General features: G+C 45.8%; 1 protein-coding gene across 1 annotated transcript in view; it reads left to right on the top strand.

The window, feature by feature from the left end:
• The window catches only part of Tcerg1l (transcription elongation regulator 1 like), a 186,997-nt gene that overhangs the window by 158,768 nt on the left and 21,901 nt on the right, over positions 1 to 6,328 (top strand). The gene's annotated exons all lie outside the window — the stretch shown is intronic.

The following is a 6,328-nucleotide window of genomic DNA, read 5'->3' as shown; positions in this document are numbered from 1 at the left end:
ATCATTGTCACCATCATCACCATCATTGTCACCATCAACATCATTGTTGTTACCATCATTGCCATCACTGTTACCACCATCAACATCATGCCACCATTACTTTCAATATTATTGTCACCATTACTAACAGCATCACCATCGTTACCATTGTCACTAACACAATTGCCATATTACCAATAGCATCACTATCATCATTACCGTCATCACCATTGTTACCAAATTCCAAATCAGCACCGTTCACAGGCTACTCACTGGATTAAACTGTTTAACTATATGACATCCATTTAAAGGTGTTACACCAGACATTTTTATTTCATTTAACTTTCCAAAATCTCAAGTGGCAGATACTATCAGTATTAAAACTTTATAGATAACAATTAATGCAGTGAAGAAACAGAGTTCAGGGAGAGAGGTCTCACTACATTTTAGGGTGCGGTCTAAGGTGTCTGAGACTGCAGAGAGAAAATTACTAATTAGTGCCCAACATTCTTTCCCTGACCCCACAAGGTGTATCCTATGGTATTGCTATTGGGACATAAAGGCAGTGGGAATGGAGAATTTAATGTGCAGCATGGCACAGATCTCTCATGGACCACACTGGGACATCCAGCCTTACTTGAGCCATGATGCTTCTCTCTTGGCTCCTGCCTCGTATGCAACAGTGAAAACTCAGAACTAAGGTACATTTGAAAAGATAATTTTATCTGATAGATTCCTTTGATTACTCTCATCAGTGACAGTAGAACTCCATGACCACACATTCAGAAGACTTTCACAATGCGGCAGTAATTGCACACTGGCCAGCGTCTTCAGTCACCAGTCTACAGAGCTAAGACAAAAGCTGAGATATGCTTGGGTAGTGAGGGCTGGAGCTTTTAGGTGTCACAAGAAGGAAAGCTGAAGACACCAAAATGTACTCTTTAGGAAGTGGACCTAGAATTGTACTGCATTCAATGTCTTCAAGGAAGTTGCGGTCACAAAGTCAAATCCCACAAGAATTTACTTACTAATTGTCATTAATGAGATACAACAAGACCTTCACTGCCCACTGGAACCCAGGGGCTGTGCTTTGCAGTTGTAGACTAGAGATGTAGAAATTGCTTTTTAAGAAAAATAAGATGTGTCACCATCTTGCATAGAGACTTTATTACTGGGACAAACGTGTTAAGCTTCTCAAGGCAGGTCTCATGTATCACAAAGACAGCCAGGTGACATGCAGAAGCTGAGTTAGGCTTGAGTGGACAGAGAGCAGGATGACATCTGAGAAGAGTGTGACAAAAATGCTCCAGGGGAGCAGGAGGAGAGGAGATGGACTTCATGGAGAAATTCTGTGAGTGATGAGAACATGAGAGGCTTGTGGCTTCTGGCTCAAGATTGTGCCCAGAAGACACACATAAGAGTCACAGACATGGGCCATGAGGCCTGGACTGCAGGACGCACTGACTCTGTAATGATACAGGTTAGAAGACACCAGGGAAACCGAGAAACACTGAGGAGCCTACAGTTGAGCAGAGACACATCAGGAGAAGCTGAAACCAGCACAGCTGAGAGTGAACACAGTACAATGACCAGGGAGTTGGGTGTTCACTTCTGGTGGCATAAAATGGTGATGGTGATATCTGGAAATGTCTGTCCTGTACATTACACCCCAAGTCACTGGAATGCTGATTTTTCAGCCCAGCTTCTCTCAAGATGAACCCAGAAAGGAGCTGTGCTACTCTCATAAAAACCCCAGAATCTCACCCAGTGAAGATGGGCCCTGGTGTATTACACTGCTGTGTTGAGAAACAGGAAGGGTAACAAATAGAATGTTAGTACGTCCTAGGTGGCCTATCACAGCTCAGCATCCAACGGTAAGCCCTTAAATACATCCAGTCAAAGCATAAACAGAGCACAAACACTGGCAGGAGATTTCTCAGGGAAATTCACATCGACCTAGTGTCCACGTCACAGAGAAAACCGAATGCTCTGGGTCTGGCTACGGTAGCAGAATCATGTTATTCGCCTTGCAGGAGGGCTTCTAGTGAGATTCACAACTGTCCACACTTCCTGGTCCATTGGCACATCCTTGTGTTGATGGCTCCGTCAATGTTTCTATTCAGGGTGGTGGATGGTTTCAAATATCCATCAAGGAAAGAGTCATTCAGGAATTATTTTATATCTTGAAAATCATATCTGGAATTCGTTTGACAAGACCTCAATTCTGTAAAATCTGGACAGTAAATATGTTTGTGCCCTAAAGCAGATCAGCTAAGGTTTCCAAAGCTACTACTGAGACCTGTCTCTGGACACCATCCCTCAAGGCTAACCGGGCCAAGTAAGGAAGGGTTTCAGGACTAGGGAAGCTTACATCAGCATGTTTCATTGGGATCCTCATATCTGTGAGAACCAAAAGTCAGATTTTTTTGGTTGACCAAAGAGACTGTAGGTAAGTGATCCCTGCTGACCCTAGTCCTCCCTTCTTATGCCCCCACCCGGCATCTTTTGTACCCTTTGGAACATTCTTAGATACCATTCTCTTGGGTCTGAAATATTCTTCTAGGAACTCACTGGGCTCCTCTTTGCAGCCATTGTTCCAGCAGCAGCCCCAGGCCCCTCCCCCACTCTAGGTTTCTTTCCTGTTTAACTTCTCTAGTGTTCAGCGTCTCTAACTACACCAGTTTCTCATAAGTGGCTTACTGTTCTGTGTCCTGTCCATAGAAAAGGAGCCTCAGTGTGGAAGAGCACTAGCTTGGTGCTGGGAGCAGGATTCACTGCAGACCGAGGAGACCATGAGAAAAACCGGACCCATGTGCCATTGGATGTGTCCTTTCAGTTAGTAATTCTGGTCTAACCTCAAGATGGCTGTGTGGACTCAGAGGACTCTGTGCTCTCTAGATCTTGCCACACGTGTGGGCTGGAGAGGCCATGACGACTGGCCTCCTAAAGTTCTGCCTTGTAGAACAGGGGTCACTGGACCCAATTATAATCACACCTTTCTGACCCACAACTGGGGGTTTTACACATCTGTCCAACATCCATACCAACTTTCACAAGACAGCTCAAACCCCCAGGTCAAAGACTCTGTCCCAGCATGGTGGCTCCAACTGCAGACACCAATTGTAAGTGGCCTCATGTGTCTTCATCCACATCTGTTGCTGTGACTGAGTGAATATCAGAAACTAGGTCAATTATAAGGAATAGGGGTTAATTTTGGTCATAATCTAGAGGTTTAAGACCTGATTAGGCTGACTTTTTACAAACCATGGAAACTCTGAATTCTGTGTTGTCACAGGGCAGCACAAGGAGACACAGAGTACACTTGCTACCCCAGGAATCTTCATAATGAAGCCAGCTGCTCACACCACTACCCTGACTTCATCTAACTCTAACCACCCACTGAAGGGCCTACTTGTCCCATTGTCTGTTCACATTTTCACAGAAGTGTGATGGGGCCATCCAGATATCTGCCCACATATCCACATCTGGACACACATGTGGCAGCTCCCTGACCATCCCTTAGGTTTACTAATTTGCCCAAACATCACAAGACTCACCAAAAGTGACAGACTTGTACACCACCATAGTAAGGGATCAGAGCTGAAGGCCTTGCATGACAAGATATAGTGAAATGTTCTTGTGATGGGCCTCTGGCTGACCTTCCCAACACCATCAATTCATCAACTTTATAGAAATATGAGGCCTTTGGGTAGCCATTATCCAGGGTGGAACGTGAGAGGAGAAAAACTGTTGTTGTCTCAGGCTACTGTAGTCAAAGGTTAACACCTTGAAAAGGAAAAAGCTGCTGACTGGGGAGGCAGCGTTGCCAAGACAGTAGCTGACCTGATGTTCGCCATTTCCATGGGATGGAGTTAACAGGACTCCATTGCATCCCAGAATTGAGCTGTAGGAATGTTAAGATCATCTTGTTAGAACTTCATATCTTAGTGAAAAATAATAAGATCCAGAGAATTCCACAGCTTTGCTAGGAGTGTACACGAGGTAGTCTCACTGTGAGATGCAGGGCACATTGTTCACTTTGGTGCTCTCCCTTGAGTCGATCACATCCATGAAACTCGCTGCTAGAGTTATCATCTTCCCAGACAGTAGCTGTCTCTATACAAGGTGGTGACCTCATGGTTGCAGTGGTCCAAGGCAACCATCACTTCTCTCATGTTCAACAAGCTGCTGGTGCGTCAGGGTAGTGGGAATGTCATCCAGAGGCCCAGTCCAAGAACACCTCTACTATATCCTACTGTGCTGGAACGTCAGCTCTGACTCTGACTATGGCTTGTGTGTATGCACCTCTCCTCCATCCAGGCCCACCAGACTACATGGCCTGGGTGAGTGAGGTACCTGATTTGCCCAAAACTCTGTGTCTGACGAAATGCAGGTCATATTGAGAACACATGAATGTGAGGGGTGACAGGGTTAGATAACTGAGGGAATGACCTTTACCCTCCAGGAGCTCATGAGATGGGCACTACTGTTGCCCCACATTTGAGCATAGGCCCCATGGCTTTGCCTACTGATTCTCTAGCTCTAGTCTGTATATTTTTTCTTGTGAGGAGTGTGACAGAGGACATTGACAAGATGGGCTGGTGACTCAGGCTTGCAGAGTGAACTGAACCCCCCCCCCCCCAGACTATAAGAGACAGAAGTTTAGGGGTTGTCGTTTGGTTGCCCAGACAGCTAGTTTAGCCTTTGGAGGACCTGGGTGAAAGAGGCATCTGAAAGGTTGTGAATGATCTTGATGCACACAGAGTGCTGGGCTGAGAAACAGCCATGGGAAGACAGAGTCTCTGCAGGGACAAAGATGGTCGCCTCAGTATCTTTCTGCCTGAGAGAGGAAACAGGAGGGAAGTAGTCTGTTCTTCCTTAGAGTTAGGAGACTCTGGGCTGCTGGTACCTAGAGTTAGGGATCATCTTCTGTGGGAAAGAGGTTGAACAAAATCAATCCCTTCGAGGTCCATAGTTTGAGAGGGGTTGAGCTACGACATTTTTCAAAGCAAGATATGGGATAAGTGCAATTTCTGTCCAGTCATTTTCCCAGCACCAGAGCAACATGCCATGCTAGGTACTAAGTTGGGTGCTCAGGTGTCTTTCTTTCTGGGCAAAACTCAAAATGAGCAAGAAAACAGTGAGCTTTACTTTTTATTAGAGGTACAAAGCCCATTCCAAAGCGAGAACGCAGACATTCGCTCAGATCTTTGCATTTGCCTCTCACCAGTTCAGGCAAACCAAGAGCCCCATGCTCTGGAAGGCATCCAGTAGCTCTGAACAAAATATTTTGTTGGATAAGCAATAACAGGAGATCATGATGTGCTCAAGGTACAACAATGTAAGCCTTGTTTCCACACTTCTATCTTGGGCTAATGAAAACTTACTACAAAGAAGTCCTAATTATATCTTTGCCGTGCCATGATAGGAGAAGCAAAGACAGTACATTTTCCTGAAACAGCTGATCTATAAATAAAATCCCCTCATACGTTCAGCACCCCTTAGCTGTTCCTTTACATATTTCCCATAGTTTGGAATAATCTGCATTACCAGCCCTCTGAGCCAAGACCCTTGTTAGTCACAGAATGCTGAATGCTCTTAGCACATAGCTTAGCTCCCACACGTGTACTTCTGTTGGTGTGGACAGTCTGTCTTCAGTGTTGTCTGTATGACCTCAATTTACCATCACTGGCCAGCTTGACCTGGGAGCAGCAAGGACAAGGGTGCTGCAGAGGAGTGACTGGTGTTGGGGCTGTCCCGGCAACAAAATGACTCAAGTAGTCATTTTAAACAGCCACCTCCATGGGCCTAACCATTGACAGATATGGGACTTGAACTGGGGGATGGACCCTATGAGGAATCGGGGTGGTTAGGCTAAGACTGAAGTCAGGACTGCAGGACAGGGCAAGGGCCAATTGCATCCTACAGGATGAGGGTGTCACAGTAGGTTGCCTGGGAGGAGAAGTCAGTGTGTGGAATAATGGTAACAACTTTGGTCAAATATGTAGGCACTTAGGTGTTTGGGAATGCCCCCAGGTATTTCTAGAATAAGGCATGTACTATGAAAAGACCTATCAGGGGCCATGCTACCTTGACAAGCACACCCCAGATAGTACCTCAAAAAGGTGGACCTCCCTTCTCCATCTTCCTCCTGTCCTCCAGGCAGTAGACATTTCTGAGACAGGTCTGTGATTCTGCCCTGGCCATCACCTTCTTGGGTCTTGGAGCTGTAGGCCAAGACTTCAGACTCAGTCTCCCCTTTCAACAGAGCAAAGCCAGTTGCCTTTCAAGGCAAGCCTTTCTCTCTTCTCTTCTCTTCTCTTCTCTTCTCTTCTCTTCTCTTCTCTTC

The sequence above is a fragment of the Grammomys surdaster genome, unplaced genomic scaffold (assembly GCF_004785775.1).
Source record: "Grammomys surdaster isolate TR1022 unplaced genomic scaffold, NIH_TR_1.0 125612, whole genome shotgun sequence".
In the NCBI taxonomy this organism is placed as follows: Eukaryota; Metazoa; Chordata; class Mammalia; order Rodentia; family Muridae; genus Grammomys; species Grammomys surdaster.
The sequence above is the reverse complement of the archived record's forward strand: the minus strand, read 5'-3'. Positions and strand labels throughout refer to the sequence as shown.